Below are 19,733 nucleotides of genomic sequence, written 5' to 3'. Positions count from 1 at the left end.
ATCAGTGCAGCAGACATCCTCTTGACTATTGTTTCCTCCAGGAAACAACAATCCAACTAATTATTATATGGTTCAAACCTATTTTACATGATATATTTTGTCACACAATATATTATGTCATGCAATATTTATTTGTTATACAATATATTCTGTAATGTAATATTTATCTGTTAAACATTACGTTATGTCACGTTTATCTGTTACAAGTTATGGCATGTCACAAAACATTTGTATATTACAGGTATTGCCATGTCACAAAACATTTATCCGTTTCATGTCATATCATGTCATGCATCTCACTTACATGTCACATTATGTTACATCATATTATTTGTCTTTTCATTTCATATCACGTTATGTCTCATACAGTTTTTGTATCTCGAAAACAATATCTCCTTGTTAGTCTAGACTGTTTATATTTATCATGACCCTAAGTCTTTGGATGTAATAATATCCTAATGGAACTCCTTTGTTTATGTCTAAACTAGTGTGAAATTCCATAGGTTGTCAAGGTAAAAATCAATAGGCTTCAAATTGGCCTAATTAACTAATCGTTGGAATGAAGTTAGACAGTAACGCCGATGGTGCCCCTCCATACTTTCAATTTCATATTATACGTACTCGTGCTGATGCAGATACCTGTCACGAGATACGTACATTACTTTTTCATAATAGGTGCTGATAGTGAACTAGTACATATATTAACGCACTCATAGCTGGTGTAGATACCTGTGTTCTGATGCAATACAAGGTAGGGACACACGGTTCAAGAGCACCCGTGTAGCACCCATATTTTACTTTTAATAATAATGCTTAATTATTGAACAAGATTCCAAATTCAAGTATTTCATGTTCATATTCATGTTATTTAATGTTCAATTTAATTCACGTTCAGTCTCAATACAAGTCACGTTTAGTTCAAGGTCAATTCATACTTAGTTTCACATTCCGCTCTATCTCATATTTGTTTCACGTCAATTCAGTTTTTTTCATTCCAGTTCAAGTCATGTCATGTTATTTTTCAAGTTGTATCATACTTATTTATGATCACGTTTTAAATTTATACTTTTACTGTCATACATGCATCCTTAAAATATCAGTTTAAGTTATTTGTTAACTTGCTGAAATTTATAATCAAATCTCACAGTGTAAGTCCCAACTACCAATCCCTCCGGAATGATAGGTACTGTGATAGAGATCAATAGAACCAAACTAGACCAGGCTAAGGTTGGCATTGCCAGAATCGAGTAGTACTGATTTTATTATAGGCGATCGTTTCCGATTGATAGGCCGCTACACGAATATTACTATAATACTAGAGAAGGATATCGCAGGAATCTTGATGGAGATTGTAGAACTTTTGGAAAGTACAAGATGAGGACTAAGATATTATAATCTCTACTAAGTACTTCTCTTTTGAGGTTTGAGAGGGCCCATGTTGTTAGGACCCTGTTTTTTTCATGCATGGTTTAAATTATTCTCTGAATGGTTTATGTGAATAGTTATGGATAAGTAATTAAGTTTAGAATTAGCATTATAGTACTTTATCTATTACTCAAAGAAAAAAATTATCTACTGCAAATATTGCATAATACTATATGCATGCTAAGTGTATTGCATATTTAATTGTTAAGGACAAGGGCAGGTAATCTTGTGTTGCATGTCCCGACTCTTCAGATGTCCATCCAATCCCAAGCAAAATCAGGAGGTGTCACATATAGGTTTTAGTCAGTCAGCATAGTTAGTGATACCACTCACTATGGTGCCAAAAATGTGATTTTATTTATTTGAAATACTTAGAAGCGTTAGAATGAGAAATGATCTTTGCCATTAGACTTAGAGGAATATTTAGGATTTTATGACGTAATAAAACAGTTTTCGATTTTTGGAGTAACGCTTTTTCAAAAATTTGTCTTGAATTTTTCGAGACACTTCGGAGTTGAATTTTGATAAATGATTTCCACTTTGAGTTTAGTATTATTTTTTAGGATTTTAAAGTGCAAAGTTTATTTTTCACTTTTTTCGGAGTCATAGTAGCCTTGTTAGCACCTAGATCAGTGTTTTCAAAATCACAGTATGGAATATCCAAATTAGATTAGGAAAGTTTTATTTAAACACTTGACCAAATCCTAGTCACACTTGATAAATAGTATTAAACACTTGACATCAAACGAAACCATAAGATGAAAAATGTGAATGACATCAAGGGTTTTTTTTTTTTAATCATGGAACCTATTCAAAATCCTATTCCATCTAACTAGAAGTGTAACTGGTCCAGTCCGGTTTGGTTTGGAATATATTTTAGAACCAAATTTGTATATATCAGTTTTGATATTTAAAAAAATGATACCGCACTAGTTACATCCTAAACTGGTATTTCCAATTTTACCTGTTCTAATCCGATTTTTTCACTATATTAAATAGTATATATAATATAGTTATTATAGTATATAATAATATAGTAATAATATATTGTAGTATATTATAATATATATTATAATTGTATTATAGACCATAGTGATATATTATTATATATAATATAGTGATATATTATAGTATATTATAATATACAATGATATAGTATTAATATAACTATTAATACAATAAACTATAGTGATATATGATTTTAAAATTTAATGTTATATTAATTAGTAATTTATCATATAATACAAAATTATTTTATATATAATTAAATATATTATATATAAAAAATTATATAAAAAATATTTTATACAATATAAAAAATTAATACATATATGAACCAGTCCATCTGATGTTAGAAAAAGAAAAATCAAAACCGGACCGATTTTGAACAATTTTGAGAAAAATGAAACTGGCACCAGTTCGGTTCGGTCCAGTTTACTAAATCACCGGTATATTTTTTCATCCAACAATCCAATTTATGCCAAACCAAAGTATAGCACTCGTCCTTGTGGTGAGACTTTAAGAAAATGATTTATAGAAAAACGATAGGAATTACCATTCGTTTAAAACTTTTTTTTCCTTTCATGACAGGATACAAAAGATTTCATGTTTATAAAATAAAACATAATTCTTAATTTAAAGAGAGTTACAGCCGTAAACATTAAATTTTATAATTAAAAGCTTTTCGCACAAAACATTGTACTTAGGCTTCCGTGCTCTTCCCCTTGGGTTGTATCCGTTCTGATGTGTACCATTCATCTTGTCCCTGGGAGAGACACACATAAAAACTAAAATGAGTTGAAAATTCGTAAGTATTACTTCATATAGTTAAAATATAATAATGTCGATTTTCAGTCATGCATTTATCACTCCATACACTGTACACAAGACATTCGTTCAATTAAAACATTTCAAGGCGGGGTTTTTCTTAAAAATGATTTTCTATAGTAAAATGCTTCTTTTCTTTTGTAAAACATTTCCCCACACCTCGTGCCTTCATCTTTTAAAGAGTCTGAGCATACATGTTTTCTTTCTTAACATGCATACATTCTTTTTTTATCACTTTCATTGGCCGTTACACGCTATTACGCCCCATGTGTTAGGGTTAGTGGTCTTTTGGAACCCAATTCCACACGGGGCACGTGTTAGGAATCTCTTTCTGTCAGGATGTAGCACTGGGTGCACTACCAGTACTACTTACTCGGCATTGTAATCTGCTCATTCATTTAGTACCCATTCATTCATTCATATGGTCATTATGTATTTTCATACATTAAAACTTTCAATCCTTTCGTTCATTCAGTCCTTTTTATTTATTCTTTTTAGTTCATTCAATTCATAAATATTGTTTAAAAGCATAGGCTTAAACCTCGGCATTTAAAAGTGGTCTTTGAAATCATAACATAAGCATTGTTTAAAACATCAGTCCATGGCATCCATAAACATCATCTTTCAATGTATCATTTAAAATATCAGTTCATGTCATCATTTAAAACATCAGTTCATATGGGCATTTTAAAACACTTTCTTCGCATTCTTTAAAGCATCGCTTAAAGTATGAGGCATCAGCCTTGCATTTCATTTCATGAAAATACATCCAATATTTACTACTATAGATATTCATTCACATGCATACACTTAATACTTTGGGGTGCATAAAAAAGGGGCTACCAAGAAGAGTTGTTACATACGTATACTTGAAAATTTATACTTAGAATTCTTTTGTAAAACATCGTCCATGTCATTTTATAAAACATTGTAACGGAAAAGCATTCAATTTTCATTTTCATATTTTTAGAAAACTCTATTAGAGTATGAACATAATATTTACTTGGACTCCGTGCCATACTCATTTCATGCATTTCATTCATGTTCATGTCAAATGGCAATTTACATGTATACATATAACTTTAATGTCATTTTTCAATCTAGTACAGAAGCAACTAAACTAGAAATAGAACTACACTTCACTTGAAACACTCTCATTCTATCTCATGCTCTTACATGCCACTTACTATACTAAAACCTTCGGGATCCATAAACAGTCATTACCTCCGTCTTCTATGTCTTCCTTATCACGTTTCCTCTTTTTGGGACCCACTTGGATCACATTTTCCAAATTCAGCGTTCTACTTCAAGGTCTTATCCTTTAAAGTGAACCTCCATGATTTACCTTAGGGTTAAGACACTAAGACTTTCGTCTTACTCTCCTATTAACCACATTCTGATGCATGACTCAGACCGATTAAGTTACACAACCCAATCTTAGACAACATACTCATTACTACATTCATGCATCCTAGCCCTTACTAAATCCTCATTCTCATCTATACATGCCACATGACTTTAAGCCAACTCTGAGACCTAAATATTGTGTAACCATATTTAAGATAGATTACCCATTATATGTGGTAAATCCATCCGGTATACATGTCTCACCAGATGCACATGTACCTTACACCCTTATCACTTAAGATCAACTTATAATTTGTTGAAAGCTTACTTGTATAAACAAACTCCATACTCCAATACCAACTTTTACTCAAACCCGGTCAGAAGGATTGTCTTACTTCCCAACCATTTACAAGTTCATCCCAACACTTAAACGACAAGACCCCATTCACACTACACCTCCGTCTCGTTACGTAGCAAGACTAACCTCAAGCTACATCGTGACATCCGTCACTATGACATGGTCACGTCACAACTACTTTAGTACACTGTTCCACAATTCCCGACACTATACAATATGCTCTATACTCCTTAACTAAGCCATTCAAATCTTTGTGACATGCCATTCAGTGCAACACAACACCACAGAGTACACTCCGCATGAACTCTCTTCCATCCACACTACGCCACACATTACTATGACACACGCCACATGGTGCATCGTTGCACTTCATGGAGTACACACCACCTATACTCCCTTCATACTATGCCACACCACATCACTACTACAGCACACACTTCACACCCGTAATCCACAGCACAGTCCACAACACTTCATAGCACACTACATAGTTACATCCAACACTTCACTACACAACGAACTCCACAATCAACTAACAAACATTTAACATAACTAATAAGGGAGAGAGGGTTATACCATCGTCGGGATCAACTTGTGCGTTGCTCGCTGTCCAGCATTACCAGTAGCATCGCAAGCCACTAGCTTGGAAGTTAGTGGTCACTGTTGTGATCTTAGAACGAGCTACCTTAGGGATTGGACCTAGAGTTTTGGCTACTGGATCTAGGTTGTACAAGGGTAGCCAACATGGAGGGAGTTCATGGCTGGCGGCTAACATAGTGTACGGTGGCAATCAACCACGTACAATGGCTGTTTTGGCCACTGGATGTGGCTAGGGATGTGGATCTGGAAGCGGCTAAGCATGGAGGGGCTTGGCAGGACCCTGGCGAGGTGGTGGCGGCATTGGTCAGGTGGTGTGGCGGCTCCATAGCGACAGATCTAGCCATAGGTGGTTAAACCTGTGTATGAGAGAGTGAGGATGCGTGTGGGAGTTAGAGGCTACGGTGAGGCATGGGGAGGCTAAAGGGAGGTCGCTAGGGGAAGGGAAATTCAGTGGTAGTGGTACAGTGGCCTAGGCGGTAGTGCACGAAGGTGTAAGGGAAGAAACTTGTGGGTTTCATGTGTGTGTGTGTGAGATGATCCAACGAAGATAGAGAAAGTTGCGGGGAAGGGAGGCCATGGGGGTGGTTGTCGATGAGAGGAGGTGGTCGTGGTGGTTAGTAGTGGTGTGGGGTGAAACCCATTTCGGTTGGGCTACCGCAAGAGGAGAGAGAGGGCTATGTGGGGTTCATCGGTGGGCTAAGGAGCTTGCTTGCATGAGAGGGAGACGCCGGTGGTGGTGGTGAGGCTAGGTGGCATGCGACAACGTCAGGCTTGAGAAGACGAGGCCACGGTGAAAAGGAAAGCCGCTACCTGTCGGGCTTAAGGGGAAAGGGAGGAGAGAAAGGGGAAAAGGAAAAGTGAGGGAAAAAGGGGAAGGCTTGACTATTTAATCTAGGCCATTCGTCTTGGCATCTCCAAAACGATCTAACGGTGATAAATTAAAACACTGATTTAACTTAAAAATACTGAGAGAAATTAAGATAGAATATTATTTAACTAAACTTTAGTTCATAAAATATAATCTTCATCCTTAATTAAATGATGAAGTTTTGCTAATTGTTTTTAAGGAAATAAAACCATTTAAATAAATCAGAGTTTTTAACATAAATTTAAATTTCATAATATTTTTAAATGACTAAAATTATTTAATTATAATGATTTTCCAAAATTATAATATTTTTGAAGAGCTTATAATATTTTTAGAGCTCTTCAAAAATATTGTAATTGTTTTATTTAAAATCAGACTTGGTCCAATAATACTGAAAATATCTCATATAAATATTCTCAATTCGTTTAAAATATTCAAGGGCTTTAATACACTGAGCTTACTTTAAAAATTACTTGATATATTTAAAAACACGCCATCAAGGTTCGGCACACAGAATGAGACTCGAGACCATAAATGAGAGAGAAGGAGCAGGATATTACACAAAAAGTTTCAACTTTAGAGAAATCCGAAACACTTGTAATCCAATTGGCACTCCAAAATCTTGATTAAAATTGAAACTCCAAATGGTTTTCCCAAAAGTTTATCTCTACACACTGATTGAACCTGGTTTTGGCCTAATGTTTAATCATTTGATTAAATCACTTTCATTTGCTATTAATCACTCAAATTCATGTTATTACATCCTTATTTGTTCTTCTAAACTTTGGTAATTTTATTTGGCAAAAAAAAAATTAGATTTGGATTTGATAGCAACTTAAACTCGAACCAAACCCCACTGAAATCTTAAAAGGTGTTGCCCAGATGACTAACACAAGAGGGGGGTGAATTGAGTTGTATTAAAAAAAATAACAATTATAAATCAAATATATAATATAAAATATAAACAAAATATGAAATAACAATAAATATAAAGAGTAAGGGTAAGAGAGAAGCAAACTCAGTATGTTAACGAGGTTCGGTCCCACTGCCTACGTCCTCGCCTCAAGCTACCCCTTGAGGATTCCCAAATTCACTATTCAACCTCCTTCAGGTGGAGATAGAAACCTATTACACCTTTGAACAATGCCGCTACAAAGGATCCGTGTAGAACACCCTCTACACTTGCAATCACCTTACACGTGGTGATTCAACTATTCCTTGTATAGAATACTTTCTACACGCACAAGGGTTATACACACCCTTTTTCTGATACAAAAGCTGATAGTGGGTAGGTTATAAGAAAACACTCCTCAATGAGTGAAATAAGAACAATACAGCGCAAACTATATCTCTCAAAATGAACAAGGATTAACGCTCAATGCTTAGAGAAGAGAGAATAAAAGTTCTGAATGAATGTTATATGCTCTTGGTGTTGTAAATGTGAAGCACTCAAATGATCTATTTATAGGCATATGAGACTTCATATTCAAATTTAAAAAGATTCACATGTCAAAGACAACATCATTCACTTTTTAAAAAAATCAAACCTAATCTTTTACTTTTGGCATATGACAAAATGAGCACACTTTCCTTTTCAAAAAATTCAAACCTAATCTTTTACTTTTTGCATATAACAAAATGAGCACACTTTACTTTTCAAATTTTTCAAACAAAATCATCTACCTTTTGTATAAGTCCAAAAAAGTATCAATCACTTTTGAAAATATTCAAATAAAACACGCACATGTGAAAGATGACAATCAATCATCTTTAATATTTTCAAAGTTCAACCCTTTAATCAAGGCATGCACATGTAAAAGATGACAATCAATCATCTTTCAAAATTTTCAAATTTAATTTTCAAAAATATTCATGCACATGTGAAAAATGTATTTTAATGCTTTATGATAAAATATTAATTTTGAGCATTAATCCTAATTTCGAATTTTGAAGAGATTTACAACATTACTCTATAATTTTAATGTGAATTGTTCTCTTCTTGCTCATGCTTGTTTTCTTGATGTGCTTGACTCCATTGTGTAGACAATTTGAGCTTGAGACTTCTTTATTCTTTGAATTCATTTGTTATCATCAAAATCCATGTGTAAATATATAATTACACAAAACTTGAAATCTTGGGTTCAACAATCTCCCCCTTTTTGATGATGACAAATACTTGATAGAACCTGAAAGCTGTATTAATACTTAAGCTCCCCCTGAGAATGTGCGTTAGTTTTTTAAGCAAAAGTATAAATATAATTCCAAGCATATATAATAAGTTTAGTAATTCAAACAATGTTAATGTTCTAGTCTAATACTTCTCCCCCTTTTGGCATCATTAAAAAGGATCCGCAACAAGTAAATGGATCTGAAGAAAACGGTGCGTTAGTAGACACTGTAGATAGTTAAAAAAATAAATAAATTTCATACGTCCGTGACCCAACAAGTGCGGCTGGATATTTGAAAAAATCGTTTGATGTTGTTGACAAACGAGATTGAAGGTTCCGAGTTTCTAAAAAAATGTCATTTTCACTGATCGGGAAAAAATACATTGCTCTTTGACTTGGATGATAGCTTGTCTTGTTCTTTATGCTATCTCTATAAAATCAGTCCTGAAGTTCATCCAATCCGCATCAAGTTTTCTTCTCATCTCTATAACTCATCTGTATTCCTTCAACATTCTCGTTTTAAGGCTTCTATTCTTTTCTCAATGGCTCATTCTTCTAACATTTCTCTAGATCCATCCATAAGGCATTCTGCATCTCAACCTCCTATCCTTTCTGTAGTTGCCATTGGTGCCATGTTGCAGTAGGAAAATAATAATCTGACTAATAAGTCAGATTCTGATGCTATTTATGACTTGGTGAGTCTTGGAACTCGCTACTCTTCCTCTATTGTTGCTTTTTCTCAGCGGTTACAAGTCAAAAATCATGAAGTTGAAAAACTCAAAGAACAAATTGTTGTACTTCAAGGAATTGTTCAAGAGTCTCACACAAGGGAAGGAATCATTGGGCAGAAGAATAAACAGTTGAAATCTTTATTAGATTCTTCATTCCGCTTGCCAGTTCCCATGGATAAGAATGACATGATATTGTATGAAGAGAATGAGCGTCTCAAACATGAGGCTAAGAATCTCAAGTTTATGTAAAGTATTTAAAAAATCTATCTCTATTTTTATTGACTCTAGTCTATCTTTTAAGAGATATTCATAGCATGCATCATACCTGTTTCTCTTCTGATCATACATAATCTATCTTCTGGTAAAGGCTTTGTGAAAATATCTGCTAACTGATCGTGTGTGTTTGTGAATTCTAATACTATATCGCCTTTCTGCACATGATCTCGAAGAAAATGATATCTTATTTCAATATGCTTAGTTCTAGAATGTTGTATTGGGTTCTTTGAAAGATTTATAGCACTTGTATTATCACATTTGATTGGAATGTGATTATACATGAGTTTAAAATCTTCAAGTTGTTGCTTCATGTAGAGAACTTGAGCACAACAACTACCCGCAGCAACATATTCTGCCTCAGCAGTAGATAGTGCAACAGAATTTTATTTTTTACTAAACCAGGAAACTAGTGCATGACCTAAGAAATGGCATGCTCCGCTAGTGCTTTTTCGATCTATTTTACAGCCAACATAATCTGCATCTGTGTATCTGATTAGATCGAAAGATGTGTGCTTAGGGTACCATAACCCTAGGCTAATTGTACCACTAGGATATCTAAGAATGCGCTTAACTGCAATTAAATGTGATTCTTTTGGAGATGATTGAAAGCGTGCACATAAGCACACACTAAACATAATATCTGGTCTACTGGCTGTTAAATATAATAAGCTACCAATCATACCTCGATATATCTTCGAGTCAACTAGCTTACTGGATTCATCTTTATCAAGTTTAGTTGATGGGCTCATTGGTGTTCCAATGTCCTTAGCATTTTCCATTCCTAACTTTTTCAGTAATTCCTTAATATATTTTGATTGATTGATGAATGTCCCACTTTTTATTTGCTTAATTTGCAATCTGAGAAAGAATGAAAGTTCTCCCATCATACTCATCTTAAATTCTTCCTGAATAGTCTTAGCAAAAACTTGACACATATTTTCAATAGTAGCACCGAATATTATATCATCAACATAAATCTGAATCAAAAGAATATCATCATTTTCATATTTAATGAAAAGAGTTGTGTCGATTTTTCCTCTTGAAAAACCTTTTTCAATCAAGAAACCATTAAGTCTCTCGTACCAAACTCTAGGAGCTTGTTTAAGTCCATATAGTGCTTTTGTGAGTTTGAAAACATAATTTGGGGAAATATGATTTTCAAAACCTGGAGGTTGCTCAACATATACCTCTTCATTTATAAAACCATTTAAGAAAACACTTTTAACATCCATTTGAAAAAGTTTGAAATCTTTATAACAAGCATATGCAAGTAGGATTCGAATAGTTTCTAATCTTGCGACAGGTGCATATGTCTCATCATAATCGATTCCTTCTTCTTGATTAAAACATTGGGCTACAAGTCGAGCCTTATTTTTAGTAATGACTCCGGACTCATCTTTCTTGTTTCTAAAAACCCATTTTGTTCCAATAATAGTATGATTTTTTGGTCTAGAAACAAGTATCCAAACATCATTTCTTTCAAATTGATTCAACTCTTCTTGCATAGCTAGAATCCAAGATTCATCAAGAAGTGCGTCATCAATATTTTTGGGTTCAATTTGAGATAGAAAAGCAGTATGATTGCAAATATTTCTAAGAGATGATCGAGTACTTACACCTTGTGAAGGTTCTCCCAAAATTTGTTCCACTGGATGATCTTTCACAAATTTCCACTGTTTGGTTGTATCTTGTATTAAATTTTGATGATCTTTCCTGATGGTTCTATGTTGAACTTCCTCTATTGTTTTCTCTTTGTTGAGATTGTGACTTTCCGTATTGTTTATACCTCATGTTTCTTCATCAATAGATTTCTTGGAGAGTGAAGAATTAGATTCATCAAATACTACATGCATAGATTCTTGTACAGTCAAAATCTTTTTATTGAATACTCTATAAGCTTTACTATTAGTAGAATACCCGAGAAAGATACCTTCATCAGATTTTGCATCAAATTTGCCTAAATTATCCCTGTCATTCAAAATAAAACATTTGCATCCAAATACATGAAAGTAACCAATGTTAGGTTTTTTCTCATTCCAAACCTCATAGGGGGTTTTATCTAACTTAGACCTTAGCATAACTTTATTTATAACATAACATGCAGTACTTACCGTTTCGGTCCAAAAATAACTAGGCAAGTTGTTCTCATTGAGCATTGTTCTTGCCATCTCTTGAAGAGATCTATTTTTCCTCTCTACTACCCCATTTTGTTGAGGAGTTCGAGGAGCAGAAAAATTATGCACAAAACTGTTTTCATCACAAAATGTTTCAATATTTTTATTAACAAACTCTTTTCCCCTATCACTTCGGATACTTGAAATAGTATAGCCCTTTTCATTTTGAATTCTCTTACATAACTTGGTAAAGGTATTATGTAACTCATCTTTATGAGCAAGAAAGATGACCCAAGTATATCTAGAGAAATCATTAACAATAACAAATGCATAATATTTTCCTCCTAGACTTGCAACTCTATTTGGTCCAAAAAGATCCATGTGTATCAGTTGCAATGGTCTAGTAGTGGAAATATGTTTCTTAGTTTTAAAAGAAGTTTTTGTTTGTTTACCAAATTGACATGCATCACAAATTTTGTCTTTAAGAAAATATGTTTTTGGTAAACCTCTCATAAGATCATTTTTTGAAAGTTTGGAAATAAGTTCCATATTGGCATAACCTAGTCTTCTATGCCATAACCAACTAGTTTCATTTTGAGCTGAAAAACAAATTGCATCTTGTGGGGTAATTTCTTCAAAATCGATTGTATAAACATTGTTACTTCTAAAAGCAATAAAACAAATATTACAATCATGATCATTCAAAATAATGCATTTATTCATTTTGAAAGTAACTGTAAATCCTTTATCACATAATTGACTTATGCTCAAAAGATTATGTTTTAGACCTTCAACAAGTAGAACATCTTCAATTATGAGAGAAAATTCATTACCAATTTTACCTATTCCCACGATCTTCCCTTTCGAGTTGTCTCCAAATGTCACGTGTCCTTCTTTTTTAGATCTAAGATCAAAGAACTTAGTCTTATCTCTCGTCATGTGTCTTGAACATCCACTATCTAAAAACCATTTGTTTTTGCTTGTGGAAGACTTCATGCATACCTATAAAAACAATTAAAATGATTTTTCTTGGTACCCAAGTTCTTTGGGTCCTTTATTTATTAGTATTAGAAGAAACAAGATTTTTAAGTACCCATATGGCCCTAATAGTCATTGTATGATTTCTTCTAATAGGACAAGTATGATAATTATGACCATTTCTATTACAAAAATTGCAAATAGCATGTGACATATATGAAAAACTTGAATGATTATAATAATATCCTTTTTTGACAAAATTATTTTTATGAAAAGAATTTTGAATATTAGTCTTTGATGTAGAATGATTATCAAAGAAATTTTTATAAGGTTTGTATTTTTGTTTTGGCATATATCTCAAACCTGCCTTGTCAAAAACACATCTTTGACTACCAAGAAGTTTTTCAAAATTTCTTTTTCCATTCGTAAAGTTTTCAACAATATTTTCTAAATCGGTTTTCTTCTTATTCAATTCAAGATTTTTATCTTTCAAAATGATACTTTCTTTTTTTAAAATTTCAATTTCATTTGTTAAAGAAAAATTTTTCTTTTTCAAAGCAGTATATTTGATACCCAATTTTTTAAATTCCTCATAAACCTCTTCTAAAACATTTTGCAATTCTTCATATGAAGGATTTTCAATATTATCAAGATTTGTTACCTCAATGTCATCTTTAGCCATAAGACAAAGATTTGCTGATTTTTCATTGCTTGCTTCACTATTTGAGCTACTTGAATCATCATCTCATGTAGCTTTCATTGCTTTCTTGCCCTTGTTTCGATCTTTCTTTAGCAGAGGACAATCTGGCTTGATATGACCAGGTTTATTGCATTTATAACAAATTAAAGTGTAATTTTTACCTGAATCTTTCTTGGAAAACTTTTTGAAGGATTTCCTCAAAGGAGTTCTATTTTTCTTCAAGAACCTCTGAATTCTTCTTGTTATCATCGCAACTTCTTCATTTTTTTCATCATTTTCCTCATCTTCATCACTTTCACTTTCATGAGGAACAGCTTTAAGTGCTAAGCTCTTCTTTGGCTTTCCTTATTCTTCTCCTCTTTTCAATGTGTACTCATGGGTGATAAGTGACCCAATGAGTTCATTGACTTCGAGCTTCTTGAGGTCTCTAGCTTCAAGAATCGCTGTAACTTTTGATTCCCAACGTTTTGATAAAGAGTTGAGAATTTTTCTTACTATCTCCATTTTGGAATAAACTTTGCCAAGAGCTGTCAAGCTGTTTATGATGTTAGTAAAACGAGTGTGCATACTAGAAATAGATTCATCATCATTCATCTTAAACATTTCATATTCATGAGTAAGAATATAAATTTTTGATTTCTTGACTTGCGAAGTTCCTTCATAAGTAACTTCCAAGTTATCCCAAATTTATTTTGCCGTAGCGCAATTCATTATTCTATTAAATTCATTTCCATTAAGAGCATTATATAATAAATTCATAACAGTTAAATTTAAAGTATAAAGTCTATCGTCTTCACGATCAAACTCTTCTTCTTCCTTTTTGACCTTTACTCCATCAACCACTTTTGTTGGAATATAAGGTCAATTTACAATACATTTCCAGATTTCTCTACCTTGAACTTGAAGAAATATTCTCATTCTAACTTTTCAGAATGAGTAATTATCTCCACAAAAGAGTGAAGGCCGACTGCTAGATTGACCTTCACCAAATGAAGCTGCAATGTTAGCCATAAGATCTTAACTCAAAAGATAGTTAATCTTATAATAGAGCTCTTAGCTCTGATACCAATTGTTACTGATCATAGGCCGCACCTATGTTACCTAACAATTGTACCTACCAGACTAGCTGGCCACCGTCTCTACCAGTGCACCGTCACCCATGGTCGAAGAGTCTTGCTTCGGTGACACAGTCACAAGCGAGAGTTCCCATGAGTGATCTGCCTGTATGAACAGTACAGGTCAACTAGCTCTGATACCAATTGTTGCCCAGATGACTAACACAAGAGGGGGTGAATTGAGTTGTATTAAAAAAAATAACAATTATAAATCAAATATATAATATAAAATATAAACAAAATATGAAATAACAATAAATATAAAGAGTAAGGGTAAGAGAGAAGCAAACTCAGTATGTTAACGAGGTTCGGCCCCACTGCCTACGTCCTCGCCTCAAGCTACCACTTGAGGATTCCCAAATTCACTATTCAACCTCCTTCAGGTGGAGATAGAAACCTATTACACCTTTGAACAATACCGCTACAAAGGATCCGTGTAAAACACGCTCTACACTTGCAATCACCTTACACGTGGTGATTCAACTATTCCCCGTGTAGAATACTTTCTACACGCACAAGGGTTATACACACCATTTTTCTGATACAAAAGCTGATAGTGGGTAAGTTATCAGAAAACACTCCTCAATGAGTGAAATAAGAATAATACAGCGCAAACTATATCTCTCAAAATGAACAAGAATTAAGGCTCAATGCTTAGAGAATAGAGAATAAAAGTTTTGAATGAATGTTGTATGCTCTTGGTGTTGTAAATGTGAAGCTCTCAAATGATCTATTTATAGGCATATGAGACTTCATATTCAAATTTAAAAAGATTCACATGTCAAAGACAACATCATTCACTTTTTCAAAAAATTCAAATAAAATGTTCTTCTTTTTCAATTGTTAAAGACAACATCATTCACTTTTTAAAAAAATCAAACCTAATCTTTTACTTTTGGCATATGACAAAATGAGCACACTTTCCTTTTCAAAAAATTCAAACCTAATCTTTTACTTTTTGCATATGACAAAATGAGCACACTTTACTTTTCAAATTTTTCAAACAAAATCATCTACCTTTTGTATAAGTCCAAAAAAGTATCAATCACTTTTGAAAATATTCAAATAAAGCATGCACATGTGAAAGATGACAATCAATCATCTTTAATATTTTCAAAGTTCAACCCTTTAATCAAGGCATGCACATGTAAAAGATGACAATCAATCATCTTTCAAAATTTTCAAATTTAATTTTCAAAAATATTCATGCACATGTGAAAAATGTATTTTAATGCTTTATGATAAAATATTAATTTTGAACATTAATCCTAATTTCGAATTTTGAAGAGATTTATAACATTACTCTATAATTTTAATGTGAATTTGTTCCCTTCTTGCTCATGCTTGTTTCCTTGATGTGCTTGACTCCATTGTGTAGACAACTTGAGCTTGAGACTTCTTTATTCTTTGAATTCATTTGTTATCATCAAAATCTATGTGTAAATATATAATTACACAAAACTTGAAATCTTGGGTTCAACAAAAGGAAACCCACTTGATTAAGGCCTACGAAATTGAGCCACCAAGGCAAAACTTGTGGAGGAAGTTTCCCCTGTCATGGCAGGGCTGGTTTTGCCCTTAGTTTTTTAGTTGACACTGACTTACTCAAAAATGATTAGCACAAAGGCTATCTCAAGTGCAGGAGAATGTAGTGTAATAATTAGGAATAAAATTTTTAGATTGTCTCTTCGGAAAAGTTGTTTAAATCTAAACTCGTATAAAATGGTGAAAAGTTTCACAAATAAAAGTGATGGTACGTACAATAGATGAAATGGTGCAACGGAAATAAAAAGAGCACTAGTTATAGACTAGATTCATACTTTTGGATTTTTTTGAGTTTCAAAATGGAATGTAAAAGACTAATAAATTGAAATTAACAATTAAATATTCAACTATGCTAAAAAATTTTAATTATTTTAAAAATTAAATAATAAACTGAAATTAATTTAAAATGTAATTGTAATAGAAGCTTAAAGAAACAAGAAAAATAGTTGACAAAAATAAAATAAACAGCAAATAAAATGCCCCAATTTTTAATAAAAAAATATCAAGAATACACCATAAACTTCAAAGTGAAGTTAAATAAAAAGTAGGGAATGAAAAGATTAAGCCAAATAAATGGATATGGAAATTGAAAGCAGTAAAGGATGCTAGACTATAGCAGCAATTAGACCCCTTAAGGAGTTGTTTAAATCTAAACTCGTATAAAATGGTAAAAAGTTTCACAAATAAAAGTGATGGTATGTACAATAAATGAAATGGTGCAATGGAAATAAAAATGGCACTAGTCATAGACTAGATTCATACTTTTAGATTTTTTTGAGTGTCGAAATGGAACGTAAAAGACTAATAAATTGAAATTAACAATTAAATATTCAACTACGCTAAACAATCTTAATTAATATGAAAATTAAATAATAAACTGAAATTAATATAAAATGTAATTATAATGGAAGCTTAAAGAAACAAGAAAAATAACTGACATAAAATAAAATAAATAGCAAATAAAATGCCTAAACTTTTAATCAAAAAAATAAGTATATACCATAAACTTTAAAGTAAAGTTAAATAAAAAGTAGGAAATAAAAAAATCAAGACAAATGAACGGAGATGGAAATTGAAAGTAGTAAAAGAGGCTAGACTGTAGCAGTAATTAGACCCCTCAAGGAGTTGTTTAAATCTAAACTCGTATAAAATGGTAAAAAGTTTCACAAATAAAATTGATGGTATATACAATGAATGAAATGGTGCAATGGAAATAAAAAGGGCACTAGTCATAGACTAGATTCATACTTTTAGATTTTTTTGAGTGTCGAACTGGAACGTAAAAGACTAATAAATTGAAATTAACAATTAAATATTCAACTACGCTAAACAATTTTAATTAATATGAAAATTAAATAATAAACTGAAATTAATATAAAATGTAATTGTAATGGAAGCTTAAAGAAACAAGAAAAATAACTGATATAAAATAAAATAAACATAAAATAAAATAAATAGCAAATAAAATTCCCAAACTTTTAATTAAAAAATATCAAGAATACACCATAAACTTCAAAGTGAAGTTAAATAAAAAGTAGGGAATAAAAAAATCAAGCCAAATGAATGGAGATGGAGATTGAAAGCAGTGAAGGATGCTAGAATGTAGTAGCAATTGGATCTCTCAAGGAGTTCTTTAACGGCACTGCGTGAAAAAGTGTGCAGTATTCTATGAATTAATTGACTGAAAAGAAACTGTCAGGTTGTGCAGCTTGAATTGAATAAAAATGAAAAGAAGCAATATTTTCTCTTGTGTGGCATGAAAAGGCTTAATAGAATTAAAGATGTTTGCCCAGGTCAAAGTTTTAATTTGAATATATGTGTTGCCGTGCGCCTAGGAGAGAATTAATGTTGCCGTGTAGTCTTCAAAGTCCCCTTCAAGTCTTGTACACATGCCTCTTTTTTTTTAAAAACAAAGGTGTCCCGTAAGTATGTGTGAATGCATGCCCCATGGTCAAAGTCTCCTTTGAATAAATGCATATCAAGGTCAAAGTCTCATTTTCATTTATTAGCCTATTTAAAAAAATTAAAAATAAAAATTAGAAATAAAATAAAAATAAAGAATAAAATATTAAAAATATATTATGCATGTAAAGGAACATTGTCCAATTAAATCACAAATTATAATATTTAGTAAAAGCCATGCTATTTATCAATTTAAATCATAACTCAGATTTATGCATCTTAATCATTTTTCTATCTAAAATCAATAATAATATAATGAAAGAATTAAAATATATTGGTTCTAAATGTATAAAATTATGAAATATTTCAGCTCAATCATACACCCTATCACTCAAAGTGTCTTACACATCTCCTATCACCCTCCAATTGTTTAAGAGTCATCAATGTCCATCCCCTCGCATTTAGTCACTTTTCAAACCTTTTTCTTTAAGAGAGCTAGAGGGGCTCTCGGACAATTTTTCTGGCTTACCTTGCTCAAATTGTTTGAAGTTGTTGTAAGTATTTTCTCACAAAGTAATCTTCATATAAGTAGTTTCTATTTGAGTCTAGTTTATGTTGGTATGTTTTTGTGTTAAATTTAATGGTCACTTGATGGGTTTAAAGTTGGTTTAATCATGAGGAGGTTATTCTGGGTGATATTTTGGTCAGCCGTTAGTGTTTGATATTTTGATGATTTTGGCAAGTTGTTGACAATAGCTTGGTCTGATTTTTTTCCTAGATTATATTTAACATACTGATATATAAGTTTGATGAATATTTGTTGCATGCTATAAGCTTTTTATGAGAGTTTTACTTAGATCTAAAAGGTTGAAAATTGAATAGTTAAAAATAGATTCCGTTTTGACTATGTTTGAATCATTTGTTGTGAAAGCATGCTCCATTGACTTTAATATTTACATATGATGTTTCTGTGATGACCCGCTTTTACGTATATTTTCACCGAATGGTTGTTTTTAATTTAATTAATATATTGGTTTATTTACTTTAAATTAATGTATTTTAATTGGTTTTTAATTTATTTGATGTAGTATTTAATTTATTTAGTCGTTTTACGGTTTTTTAATGTCGTTTTCGGCGGATCTGTTTTGGTTTCCAGAGTGAGGACTGGACCTCATTTCTTTCTCCTCATCTTTTCTTTTTTTTTCTTCTTTCTCTTTTTTTCTTCTTTCTCCTTTTTCTTTCTTTTTTTTCTTTCTTTTTTCCCCTCCCCGGTTCTCTCTCTTGTGCGACTCTCTCTCTCTCTACCCATTTTCGTTCATTTTTCTCTCTCCGCCCAGAACCACCGCCACTGGCCACCGTGTGGCACACCACCCCCACCATTTTCTTCCCCTCCCTCCGGTGAACCACCCACCAAGTTTCATCCCCAACCGTGCCGCCGTTTAGCCAGAAAAAGCCCATCAAGCCACGGTGTTTTTGCTCCGATCTGCCGCTGTCGCTCCACCTCCGGCCGCCACCTCTTCACCACTTCATCACCGACTCATTGCCGTCCTAACCCACCCATTTCCGGCCTCTAACAGTCGCCGGAAAAGCTCCCACGAGCTAGTTTCCGTTTTGGGCGTTTAAGCCATTCCTCCGCCGTTTTCGTCGCCACCTACGGCCAAACTCCACTTCCCTTAGCTTCATAAATATCCTTAGACCCTTCCCTATCAATCCCGAGCCTTGATTTGTCCCCGTTCAAAAGTGGGTATTTTACAACCCATGGCCACAGTGAAATTTCAC

Source organism: Carya illinoinensis, chromosome 1, assembly GCF_018687715.1.
Source record: "Carya illinoinensis cultivar Pawnee chromosome 1, C.illinoinensisPawnee_v1, whole genome shotgun sequence".
Lineage (NCBI taxonomy): Eukaryota > Viridiplantae > Streptophyta > Magnoliopsida > Fagales > Juglandaceae > Carya > Carya illinoinensis.
This window is presented reverse-complemented; position numbering follows the sequence as displayed.